General features: G+C 50.2%; 2 pseudogenes; one reads left to right on the top strand and one right to left on the bottom strand.

The window, feature by feature from the left end:
• LOC136993992 (scavenger receptor cysteine-rich type 1 protein M130-like) overlaps window positions 1–20,638 on the top strand; it is a 102,864-nt pseudogene that overhangs the window by 67,739 nt on the left and 14,487 nt on the right.
• Window positions 1,206–18,643, bottom strand: LOC136993978 (uncharacterized; annotated as a pseudogene).

Here is a 20,638-nt window from a genome sequence, read left to right as displayed (position 1 = left end):
TGCATCTCTCCTGGAATCAACAGCACTTAGTATGGTTTTCCATATAATACCTCATAAGGACTAATCTTACTTTTTGATCTTGGCTGTATTCTAATTCTTAAAAGAGCCAGCGGAAGGGCCTGCGGCCATCTTAAAGAAGTTTCCTGACATATCTTACTGATTTGCTGCTTTAAAGTTTCATTCATTCTTTCTACCCTCCCACTCGATTGTGGTCTCCACAGGGTATGCAAATCCCACTTGATACCCAGAATCTTGCTTAGCTGTTGGACTATATCTGCCACGAAATGTGGGGCCCGATCAGAGAACATTCCTATCAGTACCCCGAATTGTGGTATTATTTCTTTGAGCAATATTTTAGTCACTTCCCTAGCTTTATTGGTGCAACAGGGAAAAGCTTCCGGCCATCCCGAGAAGGTGTCAACTAATACCAGAAGGTATCTATAACCATCTTGTCGTGGTAATTCAGAGAAATCTATTTGCCAATAATCTCCCAGGGAATTTCCTTGCTTAGTGGTCCCCGGAGGCGGTCTTTTCCTGTTCATAGGATTAATTTTTAAACAAACAGGGCACTTTGCCGTTACAGATTTCACTATTCCAGTCATTCCCACACATATAATTGAATTTTGAAGACTAGAAATCATAGCTTTACTACCCCAGCGTGTTTCTTCGTGTCTTTTTTTTTACAGTCTCAGCCATTATCTGCTGTGGAATGATGACTTGTTTCGTAGGAGTTATTAACCAACCCTCTCCATCTGGGGTTGCTTTTAACAGTGATGCTAATTGTTGATCTGCCTCACTGTAATTAGGTTTCAGAATTGGGAGCTTCACCTGTTTTACTGGTACCAATGCAAGGATGCCTTGTCCAGCCGCCTCTTTGGCAGTTTTATCAGCTAATTGATTACCCACATTTACTGTGGTTTGTCCAAATTGATGTGCCTTGCAATGCATTATTGCCACTTCCTTAGGTTTCTGAATATTCTGTAGAAGTTGGATAATTTCTTCCTTATATTTAATAGGTGATCCTTGAGCCGTCAGCAATCCTCTTTCCTTCCAGATGGCCCCATGTGCATGGACTACCCCAAATGCATATTTTGAGTCAGTCCATAAATTTACCTTTTTCCCTTCAGCTATTTTCAGGGCTTGCTTCAATGCTATCAATTCCGCCTTCTGGGCTGACGTGTTAATGGGTAGGGCCCCAGCCTCTATTACCTGTGTCGTGGTGACCACTGCATATCTGGCCATCCGTTTCCCATCTCGCACAAAGCTGCTACCATCTGTATTAAAAGAACAGTTGCAGCTACAGCACGCAAACACCCTAGCCATCCTTTACTCACATTCTCCAGTTGTTTAGAGAAATATCCTACAGCTCTTCTCCACGTTCCCAATTTCTGAGTCAGCACACCCAAGGTGAGATGTGGTCATTCATGTACAAATAGCACAAAGGGTTTAGACAAATCGGGCAGTCCCAGTGCAGGTGCTGACATCAGGGCCTTCTTTAGATCCCTGAAAGCCACTTGGCATTTGGGGGTCCATAGTATGTAATTCTCGTTTGACCCTTTCAGAATTTCATAAAGGGGTTTTACTAATAGCCCGTAGTTGGGAATCCACAGTCGGCACCATCCGGCCATACCTCAGAACACCCTCAGCTCTCGTGCAGTTCTTGGTTCTGGAGTTCGGCAGATCGCTTCTTTTCTGTCGGTTCCCAGTCTTCGTTGTCCCTGTGAAATCTCAAGACCTAGATAAATCACAGTCTCTTTCCCTACTTGAGCCTTACTTTTTGTCACACGATATCCTCTTTGTCCTAGGAAATTCAGCAGGCTTATGGTCATCTGTAGGCACTCTCCCCTAGTCTCCGCAGCCAACAAAATGTCATCCACACACTGCAGTATTGTTCCTTCCAGATTTTCCTTTTTCCATGATTCCAGTTCCTTGGCCACTTGATTGCCAAATATTGTTGGACTATTTTTGAACCCCTGAGGTAACACCATCCAAGTAAGTTGTGTTTTACGTCCGGTGGTGGGGCTTTCCCACTGAAAGGCGAATATCGCCTGACTGTCTTTGTCTAGAGGTATGCAGAAAAAGACATCCTTGAGATCAAGCACAGTAAACCATTTATGGCTCTCCTTTAGGGATGTTAGCAAAGTATATGGGCTAGCCACCACTGGGTGAATATCTTGAGCAATCTGATTCACAGATCTTAAATCCTGAACCAACCTATATTCCTTGCCATTCTGTTTTTTTATGGGTTTATATTCTGCCATAACTCAAAAATTTAGTTATTAATTCTTCCAACCCTTTTCTAGCCTCCCACTTAACAGGGTACTGTTTTTGTCTTACCGGTTTAGCTCCAGATTTTAGAACAACCTTCACTGGTTTCGCCAATTTAGACCGACCTGGAATTCCGCTAGCCCATACAACTGGTATTACTGCATCGTCTACTTCGGCAGGAATCTCCTCCTCCAGTTTCTGCGTGCTCCGTAACATAAAAATTCTCGCTTCCACAGCTTTTGCTTCAGGTATTAGTAGTTGCACCTCTCCATTTTTAAAGATTATCTGTGTGTTTAACTTATCCAATAAATCCCTACCCGTCAAGGGCATCGGACATTCAGGCATATATAAAAATTGATGAGTCACCCATTTTTCCCCAATTTAAATTTTAAAGGCTGCAAAAAGAGCCAATTTTCTTGTTTCCCTGTAGCACCAACAACGCTTACAGTTTCATGGCTAAAGTTTCCTTTACAAGTATTAAGTACAGAGTAAGTGGCTCCTGTGTCACCTAAAAATTCTACTTCATCATTTCCCAGCCTCAGTGTAACCAGGGGTTTGGCTGGGGATGATTGCCCCGGTCCCCTTCAGGATTCATCATTTAATGTCATGAGTTTGATGGCTTGCAGGGCTGGGTCTAACTTCCCAGCCTGAGGACATTCCCTCTGCCAGTTCCCCCTTTCTCTGCAGGTTGCACCCTGATCTTCCGCAAGTCGAGGGTGCACAAAAGGAGGTAACTTTCCCCTTCCCCTACCTCTTCTCATGCCTTGGTAACCCCCCCCCACCTTGTGCCTTCCCTTTCTTTAGAGGCTCTTTCAGGAGCCCTGGTTAAAGTAGCAACCACTCTCCCTTCTCTTAGGTATTCCCTTCAAAAATGTCGCGTTTCTCTCTCCTTTTCCCTATTATTAAAAGCTATCCAGGCCACTTCTAACATTTTTCCCAGATCTCTCGAATCTGCCCCTTCTAATTTTTGAAGTTTCCTTTTTATGTCTGGGGCCAATTGTCCCATAAAAATTGAAGCTAGCTGCTGGGCTTCCTCTGTTTTTTTTTTTTCAGGATCCAGGTTGGTATATGTTCTGGCAGTAGCCTTTAATCGTTCCATAAAAGCAGATGGGGATTCAGTTGGTTCTTGTTTGACCTCATCTATTTTAGACCAATTAACTGCTTTTGGCATACCGTGTTTTACACCATACAATATCCATTTCCGATATCTTGTTAGAAGTCCCCGGGTCCTGGCAGGTTAGGATCCCACCCCAGGTCTGTAGCAGGAAAATTCTGATCTAGCGTTCCCTGCAAATCCCCACCAGCATGTGCTCCTTCCGCCTGTTTCCGAGCAACATTTAATACCATCTTCTTTTCACTACTGTCCAGCAGGGTGTTTAATATTACCTGCAAATCATTCCAATCTGGATCCTGAGTCCTAATTATAGTTTCAAACACTTCTGCCACTTTCTCCAGATCCTCTCTATAGTTCCCTGCTATTTCCTTCCAGGACCTTAAATCCATTCTAGAGAAAGGCACTTTAACTGTTACAGGTCCGGTACTTCCAACCGCCTGCCGAAGGGGAGCCTGTAAAACCTCCCCCACTTCCCCTTGTCGTCCTCTTGTTCTCCCTGCAGTCGGGCTAAATCCTTCTGCCTCTTCAGCCTCCCCAACAACATTTTCCTCTTCCTCCTCCCGTTTACACTTTAAACACCTCTTTCCGATCCTACAAGCAGAACAACACCTTTTCAGCTTTCGACCCTTTCTCTCCTTCTCTAGTGCTAGTATCATTGGATCCTTTGGAATCATTCCACAATCTTTCTGCCATTCGGGGTGGTTTCTTAATGGGAAAAACAAATCTACATACATTATTTCATCCCAATTCCCCTTGCTTCAGCAAAACAACATTAATTGTAATATGGTATTGTAGTTCACAGTTCCATTTGTAGGTCATTTTTCCTGATCTTCTAAAGTATACATGATTACAATGATTACAGTATTCAATTAATTGTTCTCTTGGTAAGTGTATCTCCCAGAGGACCTGCCGCCTCTTTCCAATGCTTTAAAATACATCCCAGGGGTGAATTCTTCAAAATCCCCCTCTCTTTTGACGTTTGGTTACCCATAATCACAAAATCCACAAAACAAAGTCCAATAACGTTCCAAATGTCAAATTGCCACACAAATCGAGCAATTCAGGACTCTAACCTGACCTGGTGGGGCTCTAACCCACAATTGTGCACAAATACCAATCCGGGTGTTCCACAGACTTTCGTCTAGCAGAACTATAACCTTACCTTCCCCTTGAGGTACCTCTACAGCCCAACCCTGCGGGACTTTTGCCACGTCTGACAGGCAGGCAACCCAACCTTTTAAAGAAAAGAATGCCTTTACCTTTCCCAGGGGTCTTGTTCAGAGCTCTTCGGTCCAGGGATCAGAGGTTCTCCCCGAGAATCCCTCGGTGCCGGCTGGAGGTCCTGCGATCTCATGGATCCGTTGAGGATCAGAAGCAGAGTCCCACCTGGGTCGCCAAAACTGTCACCGAAATCGGGAGAAAAAATCCTTAACACCAATGCAGCATTAAGAAGCAGGCATTCTCTTTATTACAGCGCCGGGTACACGGGGGGATAGCTCCACCCGACGTGCACACCGTGTGTTGCATCATCTAAAGTTTATATTACTCTATCCTATGCATATGCATTAAATTTCCAGGAATGATTATACATATTCATTCTATTTCCTAGAACTAATTACTACATTTACATAATCATTACGCATGCGGTCTGAGTCTCTGGTGGTCTCTGGTGGTCTCTGGTGGTGTCAGAAGAGGTGTCACTCAGCGTCGGGCCACGAACTTTGCTCTACTTTTCCATACATGGTCCCAACTTGGCCTGCTTCCTTGTTGGAGAAAAGCTGTCTTGGTCCTAATCTTGGCTCCCACTGGCTTCTGCTGGTTTATCTGTACTTTCTCAGGATGTATCATTCCCAGCTGCACCGGTGTCCTTGGGTATGTTTGTCTGAGGCTCCTGTTAAGACTCCTTCCCCAAGCTGGTAACAGTTCCCCCTTTCCCCCCCATTTGAGACTCTTTCTTGTCTGGGCCTTTTGGTAACACCTGGGGCAGGGGATGCTATTCTTACACACCTGCCAGTTTTCTCAAGCTCCTTTGCCACTCAGACCTGCCTCCAGGGGATCCCCCACTACCAGCTCCCTGACAAGGCTGAGGTCTGCTCGCCTGAACTCCAGGCCCTGGACTCTGCTACTCTCCTTCCTCACTCCCCTCAGGGTCTTGAACTCCACTATTTCATGATCTCTACAGCCAAGGTGGCCACAGACTATCATGGCCACATCCCTTCTGGTTGTGAGCTTCCATTTCTAGTCTTTGGGATCCACCTTATTCCTGTCAAACCCCCAGAAGCCCAACCCTCAATGCAGCAAAAATGCACACAAGAGTTGAGGGTCCCCTCCCATCTTGCAGCCAGGACTGGCACCAGGACAGGGAGGCTCTGCCTTAACCCCTTCTCGGCCTCAGGAGGCCTAAACCAGCTCTTCCCACCTCCCTGCAGAGTCCCCTTGTCACCAGGGCATGTGCTGGCCATGAAAGGGCTGACTCCACTGCTCTGACTGGGACCTACAAAGAGCAGGAGGTCCCTGAGGCACCCTGACCGCAGCTGCAGACAAAGAGCTATGGCATGACCTTGCGAGAGAGCTGCCCTGGGAACAGACAATGCTCTCAAACCCTAACTCCTCAGTGGTCATTTGGGGGCCCCTCCAATGTTCACATGCTGCAAATGGCAGAGTTCACACCACACCAAGGAAAGATCCACAGCAGTTTGGAGGTTTAGTTTAATTCACAAGAACAAAGCTCTGGGTGTAGCCTCCAGCTACAGCCTGCGTGCATCTCTGGCTTAGCCCTTGAGGGGCTGAGCTCAGACTGCTTTCATATCTCACCTTTCCAGCTGCCCCTGAAAGCCCAGGCTGAAGGATGCAGCTGCACTAGAGACCTGGGGAAGGGCACTGGGCTGGAAGGATTCTCTCTGTGACTCAGTGTGGCCACCATTAGCAGCATGTGGGTGCACACCTCATGGCAAAACACACAATAGGTGGGATCTCTTCTTTGAATTTTTCCATGAGCACATGGGAACAGGATCCTGGGCTGGAGGGGACTTTGGTTTGACCCAGTAGAGAAAGTCCCAGGGTCTTCTATGTCACCAAGTCCTCTGAATGCTAGAGAAGAACAGTCCAGGAAGCTGGCATTACTCTAGGCCAGGACCATCCCCATGACCAGAGAGGTCATGGCAGGCCAACAGAAGTGCATTCACTTGTACTTTGCTAGGATTTCAAAAGCACAAGAAGCAGAACTGGAGAAATGGAAACTTACCCCAAGAAGAGCTTCTACCAGCTGTTCAGTCCCATTTAGCCTCTGCAGAAAGTCTCTGTAAAATCTCGCTTGCACGTCTTTTCCTTGAATAACAAACATGCCAATGTTTTTCAGAACAAGGGCAACATTCTTGCCACTCTCGAGGCAGCGAGAGTAAAGACGCATGGTCTCTTCCGTGCAAGCCTCCACTGTTTGCCAAGGAACGGAGATGTCTGAGGCTACGTGAGCATACTTCAGGGGCTCCTTACAATTCCTTACGACCTAGGAAGCAACACAAGAAGAATGAAGTCACTAACAGAGCAGTTCAGCAGGCTAAAAGAGAATGTCAGCAGCTTTGAGGTCTTCAAGCAAGAAACTGCTCCTGGCCTGTCTTCTTTAACATTTGGTAAAGCTCCTGCGGGAAGCTGATGTCATCCCTCCCTAGGAGAAGTTCAAAGCACTCTGCAACTGATGTGCCGAGTGTACAGCAAGGTTTTCTTGCCTACAGAGATGGGAAGGTCCTAGCAATCTGGTATGAACCTGAGACACAGTGGTAGGACAAGGAGAGGAGAAAGGCAGAGAGTTCCCATGATGGGGAAGTGGGTGCCAGGTCACGGTGCTTGTGCCCACACTCAGTGCATTACACAAGCACTGCACTACACCCCTTCAGATCCTTCAGGCCAACCCCAGCGCCCTCAGACGTGCACAGCAGACATGCCTGCTTTGGGTGCCAGAGGCCTGTCCCTGAAAGGAGCCAGACTCATGTTGCCCTAAGAGAGAAGATGGAATCCTTTGAAAGGAAAGACCCACTACAAACACAGCTCTGAGCTCCTCCTGCTTTTCCACAGGCATCATCAATGTCCACTACATCTGCAGGGCTGGCAGCGCTGACCAGCAGTCACAGCAAAGCTGGCCTCTGATGGGTTTTCATGCATGCTGTGGTCCCCATCTCTCTCTCAAGGCTCTCTACATCTGGCTCACTTCTAAGTAGAAGGAGAATGCAAGGAGCAGTATGAATGCTGGTGTTTGCCTGTACAAGGTCTGGTGTGGCAATAAACATGGACCAAGGGTTTTAACTAGATCTGAGCAGAAGAGGCAGCCCCAGTACATTGGGCTTGTCGCCAGCTGTTAGGTCAGAGAGAGAGGGATTATAATTGTATTGTGCATTATGATCTCATGATAATAATAATAAAAAGAAATGGAGCTGTTCTCAGGACCTGGTGGAGGAATTCTGAATTTCTGACAGTCACATCTGAACAGCACTTGTGCACATCCCAAAGATGTCCCAAGGGGAAGCAAAAGTGCCAGGCTGTCTTCTTACCAGCAACATAGGCCTTATCATTGGGGAGGCCGTGAATCTCTGCAATATTCTTTGAAAGGTGGAACACAGGTTTGTGAACAGTCAGAAGGCCACGCTTCCCACCACCAACTTGTTCTGTTACAACACCGAAGGTCCCAAGCTGAATAATTCGGAGTCCCTGAAAACAGGAAGGAAGAGAAGAATTATGTGACTCTTAGGTGGACAGGCTGATGATCTGTCAGTGCATGGTGATGGTGCTCTGTGCCCTGCCCACTCCTGCTCTACTGCAAAGCTTTGGAGAAGCCTTGGAGAAGCTCTTTGGAAGAACTTTTCAGGCCTCAGCACCAGCTGCCTTACAGCATAGTCAGACACACCTCCCCAGATAACAAGGGTCTCTGGAAAGTAAGTGAAAGACATGTCATGCTCTGGGTGGGCCAACTCACAACCATTCAGCCCATGCCTAACGCAGGAGATGACAAGTGCAAGCGTATTCAAACAGCATCCCCCTCCCCAAACATACCCCATCCCTGACAGGAGCTGCAGAGCTGAGGTGGGGACTGCCTTAATGTGGACCCAGGAGGGTCTGGATCTGAAACAGAGGCATTACGGCATGGAGATTGTGAGGGATCGTGGGAAACTGCGTAGACAAAGATATTTGCATGAGAAGCAGTAGAGTAGGTGTAGTGGAAGGTCACGAGGTGTGACGCGCAGACTAGGGGTGGGGGCGAAATGCAACTGTATATAAGCTTGAGCGCAGCTCACAATAAATGCCATTTTAGCATCTCTCACGTTGAGGTCTGTGCTTTGTGGCCCTGCAGCGGGAAGCTGCAGTGCACCCCCCGGTGGCACCATGAGACCGAGCTAGAGCGCGGCGACAGGAGATCCTGCCACGGGACATCCACAATGTGTTCCTTGAGCTCAAAGCCTGCTCTGCCACTCTGGAGGTACAAGGAGATGCAGTGGGAAGGAGCAGGAGTCAGGAGACAGGAAGCCACTGGGAGGTGCGGAAAAGTCCAAGATTTCATTTCTAACCCATGTGTTTTTGGCAGCTTCTCCAGAGCCCAGCAGGAGCTGCAGGGCCCCTCAGCCTTCTTCAGACAGCTCTCCTTTCCTGCCACATGCAGCTGTCACAGGGTGACCCCCTCCCTAGGGTTTTTGGCAATGGATTTCCACTCAGCGAGAGGACGGTGCCATGCCCAGGGCAGTCTGGGCGCTCAGGGCATCCCCTGGGTTTCCCCTGCGGGGCCAGGCATCTCCCACTGCTGCCAACAGCCCCACCACATGTCTGCCAAGAGCCCGGGACTGTCACTAGGCTGCAATGGGTCTGTGCCCATCGCCAGGGCCAGCCGTGTGCCAGGTGCTCACCCCAGGGGAAACGTGTGCTGGTCCCCACCCTGGACCAGCTGTGTGCCAGGTCCCTGCTGGGGCCAGGCCGGCGCTGGGCACCCCGGGCCCGGGCAGAGTGAGGAACTGCTCTGCCCCGGGCAGGCGCAGGGCCAGCCCCGCCAAGGGCTGAGCACCCTGGGCCGGAGGGACTCGCTGTGGCTGCCACACGCTGGCTCCAGTGGCCCATCCCTGCCCAGGGCAGTGGGAGCAGTTGGCTGGGGCCAGGTTGGGCCAGGCTGGGGCAGTGTGACATGGTGCCGTGTGGGGCTGGGCCGGGACGTTGCTGCTGTGGTGGCAGCGCCAAAGGTCGAGGAAGAGATAAATACTGCGTCACATCAGCGCTGCTGCACAGTCCTCCTGCAATAAGACCCCAAACCGCGTTGCTGTAAAATGCCAAGCAGCACTGTAACTTGGTCAACGTGCATGATCATGGGCCTTGATCTTGAAGAAGGAAATCTAATCAGAAAAAGCATAAAGCGCAAACAAATGGTTCCTTCCCTGCCCAGTTAGCTTTTTCACAAAACCTGTAGTTACCCGCTGTTAACCCAGCTCAGTTCCCCACCAGTCCAGGTTGCTGCAGAGTGGATCAAATGCCAGTGCCAGCACGAAGGGGAGGACAGTACTGGAGGGGTAAAATCACTCAGAGGGAGAATGGTTTTTTTTTGCTTGTTTGTTGGTTTTTATGGCAGTATCAGGAGGGCAGCAGAGCCCAGGGCAGCCCTTGGCAGCAGCAGGGCTGCGGTTGCCAGGCAACGTGGGGGCGGGGCAGCAGGAGGAGGCCCGGTGACCTGCAGCCAATGGGGTGCGGTTGCCAGGCGACGCAGGGGCAGGAAGCAGGAGGCAGGTGACCTGCAGCCAGCAGGGTGTGGTTGCCGTTGCCAGGCAACATGGGTGGGGCCCAGTCTGCCCTGCCCTGGGGGAGGGAGTCCCAGGCCCTGGAGGTGGCTGGAGCCTGGCAGGGGCGGCCATGGTGGGACAGCGTGTGGGGCTGGAAGCGCCAGGGAGCCGGGACCCGTGCACCCTGGCTGCGCTGCCCCAGCCCGCTGGGACGAGGGCCGTGCGCGCCCCAAGGTCTGGTGCTCCAGTGCGGCCATGCACCCCGCAGAGGCGGCAGGGGAATGTCAGGGTGGGAGCAGGACTACAGTTCCCAGCTGGCCCTCCGCTTTCCTTCTGACATCCCTGAGAGCATCCTAAACAGGGAGAAGATAAATGCCATCTTCAAGGCAGGAATTTCCAGTGAGCTCTTCCCTGGGTTCATCAGGGCACACCAAATGATCCGAACCCTTCTGACCCCAGGTTTTACCCTAACCTTCAGGGCTCACTGCCCCACAGCATGCTGCTTCACCGAATCACAGAATGGCTGAGGTTGGAAGGGACCTCTGGAGATCATCTAGTCCAACCCCCCAGCTCAAGCAGGTTCACCTAGAGCAGCTTGCCCAGGTCCCTGTCCAGATGGCTTTACAATATCTCCAAGGAAGGAGAAACCACATCCTCTCTGGGCAACCTGTTCCAGTGCTGTTACTCTCACAGTAAAGAAGCATTTCCGCATGTTCAGAGGGAAATTGCTGCATTTCATTATGTTTCAGGCATAGGGTAAGAGTGAGGGTAAGGGGGTAGGGAGTGAGGCTGCAGCACAGCAGTTTGGGTTTGTTCCCAAAACAACTTCCGTGCCCTTCATCTGCTCCCATGCCTGCCTCCAGGTTCTGGCTGCTCGGGTGAGAGAACACAGAGGACCTCCTCATCAGCACCCAAGCGCTGTCCAGCACACCTGCTTCTGCCTCTGGCCTCCCCCACCCTCCCTGCCCTCCTGGGCTGACCCCGCCCTCCCCTTGAGCACCTCACAATGCCAGCCTGCTGCTCCTCACCAATCAGCTTGCTGCAGCACAAGTGACCTCACAACCTACAGCCCTGCCCTGACACCTCCGCCTGCAGCTCCCCCTGCCCTGCCTCCGCCCTCTACTCTCACCTCCATGCGCTTCCACTGCAAGACTAAACCCGACAGGCCCTGCCCTGCCTCTGCAGTGAAGGACCCAAACACCTTGGAGCTAGGCTTCCAAGATGGTTGGACAGTTAGAGTCTTCAGGGGAGCAGCTTCGGCCTTAGGCTTCACGCATCAGTGGGGTGTTTGCGCTTGGCGGTTTGTAGTCTTAGGGAAATCTTTTGAGTGATGGAGAGAGCAAGGGTGGCACGGCTTCAATGAGAAAGGTGTGCACGGAAGGGCATGGAGCAAGGCTCCATTAGGTGAGACATGGATGCACATGGAGCAGGAAATGGGTCATAAAGTCAATGAGGCAGGATATGGCGATGGGCTGGGAACTGGACATCCAGGACAACCCATTCCTCGGGGGGTCTTTAGAAAGAGACTGTCCAGCTCAGGAAGCCCCATCTCCCTGGGGCATCTCCCTAGCTGCCCTCCAGGGCAACAGCCTCATCCTTACAGCCACAGCCTGTGACCACTGCCTCCATGCCCCCATGGGCATCTTCCTCCTCAACCTTGCCTCCATTTCCACCACTGTCCCTAAATCCATGTTCCCTGAGGGACACCAGGGCTGTTCCCCACTCGGGATGTGCTGCCCAGGGCTGCCTGGTTCTCTTCTTGATGGCAGCACAGTTTTCTCTTCTCACTGTCATGGCCTACAGCCACCACATGGCCACCTGCAGACCCCTGCAGTACGGCACACCCCTGGGCTCCAGGGCTTGGATCCTGGGGCAGTGGTTTCTCCACACAATGCTGAGTCAGTAGCTGAAACAGCAGCAGCAATAAGCTGCCCTGCTCTCCTCTCTAATGACTCCAAGTCCATCTTGTGTCATCTGTGTGTTGATGATGCCCAGGAGCATTGAGAAGGGCAAGAGCTGCAGCTTCCGCGTGGCCTGGATGCCAGGCTCTGCAAAAGACCACCAGGGCACCCCACTGCCAAAGCCCGGGCTTGAACCAGGGACCTTTAGATCTTCAGTCTAACGCTCTCCCAGCTGAGCTACTTCATCCCTGCCTTGCCACCTCTTGTCCCCATCACAGCCATGCAGGAGCAGAGGCTGAGGAGCAGGAGGTCCCTTGGGCCAAGCTGTGTCTTGCCTGGCCATTGCTGGGCTGTGGCTGGCCCTGGTGACCATCCCCAAACCTGCTCTGCTCTCCTTCTCCAGGCATGCTGCGATGGCACCTCCTGGTGGGACAGATGCCTCCACCAGTCCCTGTTCTGCCCGGCGTATGACTAAAACATCTACAACTCCTCCCTTGTCATCAAAAATCCATCAGTCCCCCATAACTGGCTTCAATACCTCCAGCCATTGGGAATGGCCAAGGATAGCCAACAGAGGCATCTCCAAAGAGCGGCTTCCTCCTGTAGCCTTGCTGGGGAAGAAATCCCACAAGCAGGGGGTTTGTCCCCCAAAATGAAGAGCTCGGAAAGGACAAGCTCATCTCAGCACCCCTCTGAGACACGACATGGGGGTCGTGGTACAAACTGGGGAGGAATCAGGCAGTAACAGTCTGCCAGGCTTGAGTGGTTCTTACTGTTCAGAGGGAACTTGAGGGGCTGGCGAGGGGCAGAGAGGAAGCTCCTGAAGTTCAACCAAGCAAAGGGCCGAGTCCTGCCCCCGGGGAGGGATAACCACAGGCAGCAGGCCAGGCTGGGAGGGACGTGCTGGAGAGCAGCTCTGTAGAGAAAGACCTGGGGGTCCTGGTGGACACCAAGCTGGTGACCGAGCACTGGAGCAGGTTGCCCAGAGAGGTGGTGGCGGCTCCATCCTTGCACATGTTCAAAAGCCACCTGGGAAACACAGTCCTGGGCCACCTGCTCTGGGTGACCCTGCTGGAGCAGGAGGTTGGACGAGGTGATCTCCAGAGGTCCCATCCCACCTCAGCCATCCTGGAATTCTGGGGACCGGGGTGAGGACATGGGGACTTGGGGGTCACATGGGGACACTGGGGACCAGGGCGAGATGTGGGGACACATAGGAGACACATGAGGGCCAGGCTGGGAATGTGGAGGACACATAGTGGTCACATGGGGAGTGGGTCAGGACATGGAGGACACATTGTGTCCATGTGGGGACTGGGGGGAGGACAGGGGAACACAGGGGAGACATGGGAGACACATTAGGACCAGGGTGAGGACATGGGGATATGTGGGGACACAGGGGGACACTTGGGACAGGGAAGGAGACACTGGGGGCACTAGGGGTGTTTGGGGTCCCTTCCCCTGTTAAAATTCGCTGTTCTCTTTTGTTCATTTGCCGGCACCAGTAATGAGCAGCAAGAAACACATGTCTAAGTTTTAACAGTTTTATTGCTAGCAGTAAAGTGCCTCTTGGCTGGGAGCACAAGAAGGGACCCCAAGAAGCTTTTTGTTACAACTTTTAAGCGATAGCAAGTTCTTACATATTCAATACTTTAGTTTACATTACTGACCAGATCTACCCACGATTCTTAGTTCTACCAATCCCCTTGCTGTGTTACAGTAGGAGATAGTTTCGTGCCAGCCTTAAATGGTCCATCTTAAAAGTAGTCATCAGCTGATTTTGCACCTCTTCTGGTGTTGCCTCTGAACAACTTCTTGTGCTGCTGGCTGGATTGAACTGGCTTCTTTGCAGTTCTTCAACTTTGTTGGAAAAACAGGGCTAAGGCAAGGTCAGATAAGATATTCTGCTTGCAGGGTGCATGACCTTGCATATTCTTTCTCTGCAAAACTAGAGTATAGTGGAAATTTCCTTAACAAAACTTTACATCCACAAGTCCATGGTGCCTCAGGGACCTCCCACTCTTTGCAGGTCCCAGTCAGAGCAGTGGAGTCAGCCCTTTCATGGCCAGCACATGCCCTGGTGACAAGGGGACTCTGCAGGGAGGTGGGAAGAGCTGGTTTAGGCCTCCTGAGGCAGAGAAGGGGTTAAGGCAGAGCCTCCCTGTCCTGGTGCCAGTCCTGGCTGCAAGATGGGAGGGGACCCTCAACTCTCGTGTGCATGTTTGCTGCATTGAGGGTTGGGCTTTGGGGGTTTAACAGGAATAATGTGACCCAAAGACTAGAAATGATATCTGCTGGAAAGACAACACAGCTAGGCACAAACCATCCCAGAGGTTCCTGCAGAGCATTGGTGACAACTTCTTGACACAGGTGGTGGAGGAGCCAACAAGGAGAGGTGTGCTGCTGGACCTCGTACTAACAAACAAAGAAGGACTGGTGGAAGATGTGAAGGTCGGGGGCAGCCTTGGCTGCAGTGACCATGAGATGGTGGAGTTCAGGATCCTGTGAGGAGGAGGCAGGGCACCGAGTAGGATCGCAACCCTGGACTTCAGGAGAGCAAACGTTGGCCTCTTCAGGGACCTGCTTGGAGGAATCCCATGGGTTAGGGCCCTAGAAGGAAGGGGCGTTCAAGAGAGCTGGTTAATATTCAAGCATCACTTCCTCCAAGCTCAAGACTCGTGCATCCCTATGAGTCGGAAGCCAAGCCAAGGAGGTAGGAGACCTGCATGGATGAGCAAGGAGCTCCTGGCAAAACTCAACTGGAAGAAGGAAGTGTGGAGGGTCATGACAGGGTTAAACTGGTGGAAAGTTGCAAGTAGCAAGCAACAGGAGCCTCAGACAAACGTACCCGAGGACATTGGTGCAGCTGCGAAGGATACATCCTGAGAAAGTACAGATAAACTAGCAGAAGCCAGTGGGAACCAAGGTTAAGGGCAAGACAGCTTTTCTAAACAAGTAGCAAGGTACAAGGCATGATCGCTGCGTGCGTGATCGGTGTAATGATTGGCTACCTGTGACATAATCTGCATGATGATAGGCTTAGCAAAGTGTGTCTGTGAAACCACTGAAGCAGCTAACTTTTTAAATATGCTCAGAAGCAAACAATAAAGGTCTCAGGACGCAAAGCCTCCTGAGTCCGTGCATTCAATCCGCCACAAGGAAGTATACAGAAAGTGGAAAGGAGGACAGGCCACTTGGGAGGAATATAGGAACATTGTCAGAGTATGCAGGGATGTGACGAGGAAGGCTAAGGCCTGTTTGGAATTAAATCTGGCGAGAGATGTCACGGACAGCAAGAAGGGCTTCTTCAAATACGTCAGTAGTAAAAGGAAGACTAGGGAAAATGTGGGCCCGCTGCTGAATGGGGCGGGAGCCCTGGTGATGAAGGATGCAGAGAAGGCAGAGTTACTGAATGCCTTCTTTTACTGCTCAGGTCAGCCCTCAGGAACCCCAGACCCTGGAGGCAAGAGAGAAAGTCTGGAGAAAGGAAGACTTTCCCTTGGTGGAGGAGGATCGGGTTAGAGATCATTTAAGCAAACTTGACACCCACAAATCCATGGGCCCTGATGGGATGCACCCACGAGTGCTGAGGGAGCTGGCGGACGTTATTGCTAAGCCACTCTCCGTCGTCTTTGAAAGGTCATGGCGAACAGGAGAGGTGTCTGAGGACTGGAAGAAAGCCAATGTCACCGCAGTCTTCAAAAAGGGCAAGAAGGAGGACCCAGGAAGCTACAGGCCAGTCAGCCTCACCTCCATCCCTGGAAAGCTGATGCAGCAGCTCCTCCTGGAGGCCATGTCCAAGCATGTGGAGGAAAAGAAGGTGATCAGGAGTAGTCAGCATGGCTTCACCAAGGGGAAATCATGCCTAACCAATCTGACAGCCTTCTCTGATGGGATGACTGGCTGCGTAGATGAGGGGAGAGCAGTGGATGTTGTCTCCCTTGACTTCAGCAAGGCTTTTGACACTGTCTCTAATAACATCCTCAAAGGGAAGCTCAGGAAGTGTGGGTTAGATGAGTGGAGAGTGAGGTGGATTGAGAACTGGCTGAATGGCAGAGCTCAGAGGGTTGTGATCAGTGGCGCAGAGTCTAGTTGGAGGCCTGTAGCTAGCGGTGTCCCCCAGGGGTCAGTACTGGGTCCAGTCTTGTTGAATTTAGTCATCTATGACATGAATGAAGGGACAGAGAGCACCCTCAGCAAGTTTGCTGATGATATAAAAGGAGGAGGGGCCAGTACACCAGAGAGCTGTGCTGCCATTCAGAGGGACCTGGACAGGCTGGAGAGATGGGCGGAGAGGAACCTCAAGATGTTAAACAAAGGCAAGTGCAGAGTCCAGCACCTAGGGAGGAATAACCCCATGCACCAGGACAGGCTGGGGATTGACCTGCTGGAAAGCAGCTCTGTGGAGAAGGACATGGGAGCGCTGGTGGACAACAAGTTGACCATGAGGCAGCAATGTGCCCTTGTGGCCAAGAAGGCCAATGGTATCCTGGGGTGCATCAGGAAGAGTGTTGCCAGCAGGTCGAGGGAGGTGATCCTCCCCCTCTACTCAGCCCTGCTGAGGTCACATCTGGAGTAGTGTGTCCAGTGCTGGGCTCCTCAATACAAGAGAGAAATGGAGCTACTGGAGCAAGTCCAGCAAAGGGCCATTAAGATGATTAAAGGACTGAAGCATCTCTCCTGTGAGGAAAGGCTGAGAGAGCTGGGCCTGATCAGCCTGGAGAAGAGAAGGCTGAGGGGGGATCTTATCAATGTGTATAAGTATCTGAAGGGAGCTTACAAAGAGGGTGCTTTAAATAAGATATCCTTACTGTGAGGGTAGCAGAGCACTGGTACAGGTTGCCCAGAGAGGTTTTGGAGTCTCCTTCCTCAGAGATATTCAAAAGCCGTCTGGACAGGGTCCTGGGCTATATGCTCTAGGTGACCCTGCTTGAGCAGGGGGGTTGGACTAGATGATCTCCAGAGGTCCCTTCCAACCTCAACCATTCTCTAATTCTTTGAAGCAGCCGGCGGAGTAGTGAGCCCTGGAGCTTAGGGTAAAATCTGGGTGATGAGCGAGTAAAGCGTTAACAGGACTGAGGAAGTTTGCCAACTGATATGTGCAAGGTTTCTGGGATAGAAACTGCATAGACTTCAGGGAGGGAGGAAGTGATACGGAGGTACTGCGGTCTTCCCTCGCTAGCATGGACTTCTCAAGCAGAAAAAGCAGAAACAGTCCTGTGAATGGGCAACTCACAGAGGTCAGCAAAAGCAGTGTTTGCCCAGAGCCCCAGCCATATAAAAAGAAACTTGGAGCAGGTAGGCAGTCGCAGGCACTGGGATAGTCGCAGGCACAGTCGTGCCTAGGATATGTGGTCGTGAGGTCACTTCTGCATGAGTACTGATAAGCCAACTGTAGGCACTTGGCTTGCATATTGATTCTGAGGTCCCTGCTACTTGAGTACATCATAGGCCAGAAGCAGGAACATGGCGGAGGTAAGTGGTTTTCTGGTCACTTGTGCATGAGTACTGAAAAGCCAGCAGCAGGCACATGGGTTGGCTAGTGATTGTGAGGTCACAGCTTCCTCACTACCTGATAGGCCAGCAAAATGCACATGGCTTGGATGTTGCCTGAGGTCACTGCTATCTGCATCAGTTATAGGCAGGCAGCAGGCACACGGCTTAGATGTTGCTTGCGAGGACACTGCCGCCCGACTACCTCCTAGGCCAGTATCAGGTACAGGGGTTCGATACTGAATGGGAGGTCACTTCTGCCTGAGTACCTGATAGGCCAGGAGCAGGCATATGGCTTGGATATTGCATGTAAGGTCACTGCTTCCTGGGTACCTGATAGGCCATCAGTAGGCACATTGCTTTGATGTTGATTGTGAGGTCCCTTCTTTCTGAATATCAGACACACCAGAAGCAGGCACATGGCCTGGGTATATGCTTATGAGGGCACTTCTGTCTCAGCACCAGTTAGGCCAATAGCAGGCAGTTGGGTCAGATATATGGTTGTGAGGTCACTCCTGCATGAGTACCTGATAGGCCAGTAGCAGGCGCTTGGGTGGGGTCACTGCCATACATCAGAACAAGGAACATGGCATGGGAATGTGTTTATCACTGCAGGAGTGCTAATAGGCCAGCAGCAGGCACATGGCTTTGATGTTGCTTGTGATGTCATTGCTACCTGGTTACCCGATAGGCCAGCAGCAGCCACATGACAGGGGTATGTTGCTGTGAGGTCATTTCCGTGTGAGTGTTGATACCCCAGCAGCAGGCACATATGCGGAGTATGTGGTTGTGAAGTCACTTCTCCATGTATACTGATTGGCTGTGGCAGGCACATGGCTTGGATGTTGATTGTGGGGTCACTGTTGCCTGAGTACCTGATAGGCCAGGAAAACTAAAGGTTCTCTCAGATAGTGCTGCTCTCTGGAAGAAGCTATTTCAGCTAAATTAGAAGCACATTTACATTATTTTGCTGACAGAAATACATTACTTATACAAAAAGAATAAATGAAATGAATCCTTACTTCTTCTGCATCACTGAAAACCTCAAGATCTTCCATCACCTTCATGTCATCCACAGCTTTGTAATACTGCTTCTGCACAACTAATGCAAAGTTGCACATGTCACAGCAATGAAAAGCAAGTGTGGAAAAAGGGTTGAAAGAATAAATAGAAGCAGTAGGACATCTTCATATGGAATGCACACAACAACAGAGTCACATTCACACTTATGCAGGTTCTTAAAAACTAAGGAAATGCTAGTTCAAATGTTCACTCTTTATAGAGAGATTGAAGAATAAGTGTTTGAGAATTTGCAACCACACACTCTAGTTAGGTTCATTTTCCCTCCTGCTGAGGGCACTGAAAAATCCACTTCTGTAGAAGAAACAGAGAAATTCTGAAGATCATAGTAAGATATTAGGAAGAAAATAGGGTCGATTTTAACAGTACTTGAACTGCTCTGCATGATAGTAATAAGTCATTTGCAGCTAACTGCTTTCCTCACATACAAAGACTCTCTATTCTTCTCTTAACTGGGGTGTAAAGTTTCTTCCATGACTACCTAAGTTAGACAAGGCACCCCACTATTGTTACACTGCAAATCTCCTAGGAAAGAATGCCAGCTTGGGTTGCCCAAAGGGCCCCTTGAGAATTAAGCCCCAGACAGGAATGCAGAAATGTTACAACTACTTCAGCTGGTCTGCAGTCCATTCTTCTTCAGTGTCCTAACTCCACCAGGGTACGAACAACATTTCAACTTTTGAAAGCATGGAACAAAAAACTGATTAATACTGAAGGAGTTTCTCGTACTGAGACAATAGCTGAGGAGCACAAATCTGCTGAAAGTCACAAGGGGAAGCACCACAGAGGCCATCGACACAAGAGGCTCTAGTATGAAGGTCTTTCATCAAAGGATAATCCAACATCCAAGACAGCAATAGCAAGTCAAACATGAGCTGTGTCACAGTCTTTCGATGGGAAGCGCCTTTACAACTCTTCCTCTCACATGCACTCTCAGTCTGGGAAGACTTAAACAGCCCTGGCTATCTACTTGCAAAGCACTCTGGTCAAACCAGCTTGGCTGCACAATCCCAAAGAATACAAGTACAATTCAGAACTCAGCAGACCTGTTAACACTAGTTACAGGAGAGAGCTTTGTAGGCAGAGGAAGAGCAGGCTGCTATCCGAGCAAGGAACAAAGGTTCTAGCACCACAGATGACAGGGAAATAGTAACAGAGACGCGAATGTGCTGCTGGGGAACAAAGGTTCCAAAATTCCAAGTTCTGCAACCTCATCAGCACCGTATTATGGAGAGATCCTGTATCCCCACAGTTATTACAAGGACATAGCACACAGTGAGGAGGATATAGAGAATTCTCAGCCCTCCCACTGAATACCTTTCCCTCATTTTGCCAGGAAGCACAATACCTCTTTTTCTTTTCAAAAGGAAGAGAAAGGCCCTGGTCCCTCTCACGGCATTGTACACAGGCTTCCTAAGAAGGATTCTTTTAGTCACTCTGGAAGTTTTTGCAGAGAAAAGCCTATAAACTACAAGAAAGATTCAGGACTCAGGTGTGCTGGGTACCTTACAGACACAGGTCTACGCGTAGGTGCCTTTCCAAACTTGGTAACATTTTGAGGACTCAGGAGTAAGATCTCAAAGACCAAAGTGGGAGAGAGATCTGAAAAGAGTGGGGAAAAGATGCAGGATTTGCACACAAGCTGAAGACTTGCACTGAATAGACTGATGCCCGTTCTAAGATACTGACATGCTCATATTCCCTGAAGACTTTCAGAGGTAGATCGAGCATGACATAACTCATTATGCTGCTGTTACACTTCCTTTTCCAGTTAGAAGTTTAGCAGAGATTGGATGTAGAGAAATACACTCCCTTGTAAGGTGTCCATATTTTCAGGCTTTTGTCAAGGCTAGAGTCAGAAGAGGGTGGGATGGTTTTTCTCATTGATCTTACACAATGTCTAGTGAAACATTCAATTTTGCCAGGAGAAAATTCTGAAGGAAATAAGCAAACATGAAGGTAACTCTCTGAACCACGTATGTTCTGCTAAGAAGGAAATTCTGCCTTACCTATGCATTTTGATTGTAGAACTCTCC

Source organism: Apteryx mantelli, chromosome 23 (genome assembly GCF_036417845.1).
Source record: "Apteryx mantelli isolate bAptMan1 chromosome 23, bAptMan1.hap1, whole genome shotgun sequence".
Lineage (NCBI taxonomy): Eukaryota > Metazoa > Chordata > Aves > Apterygiformes > Apterygidae > Apteryx > Apteryx mantelli.
Note: the sequence above shows the minus strand (reverse complement) of the source record. Positions and strands in the feature narration are given on the sequence as shown.